We start from the raw sequence: 481 nt of genomic DNA, 5'->3' as shown, positions 1-481 counted from the left end.
TTTGTGAATAAGAAAAAAGAATGATAAAAAGATAAATAAATGAAAAAAATAAACGTTTCAATTTTGTTTGGAGGTAGAAAACTTTTGCTTCTATCGATGTATATTTACGGCTCACACTACGTGTTTTGAGTTTTGCAAAAGGACTTATTTATGTTACCATTCAAATTCATAGCTTGGAGCTGGTGAAACAAATTATATTTTCTTTCTTTATATACATGTTTAGTCAGAATGTGTATTTTTGAATATACAGTGTAATATACATTATGTTTAGTTGAGCCGTATTCTACGAAATTTGTGAGAGCAGGAGCGTGGGGACGCTCTTGGCGCAAGATTTGTATACGCCAGGCCAGACGAGAGATTTTTGAAGTGCCATTGCCTCTGTTTACTCTGTGGAAATTGACATTCGTAGAAGAGGTATGCAAAGATATTGTTTGAATCATGCACTCGATTTTGTAAGTAACTGACACACGATTAACGTGAA

This window comes from Penaeus monodon, chromosome 23 (assembly GCF_015228065.2).
Source record: "Penaeus monodon isolate SGIC_2016 chromosome 23, NSTDA_Pmon_1, whole genome shotgun sequence".
Taxonomy (NCBI): domain Eukaryota; kingdom Metazoa; phylum Arthropoda; class Malacostraca; order Decapoda; family Penaeidae; genus Penaeus; species Penaeus monodon.
This window is presented reverse-complemented; position numbering follows the sequence as displayed.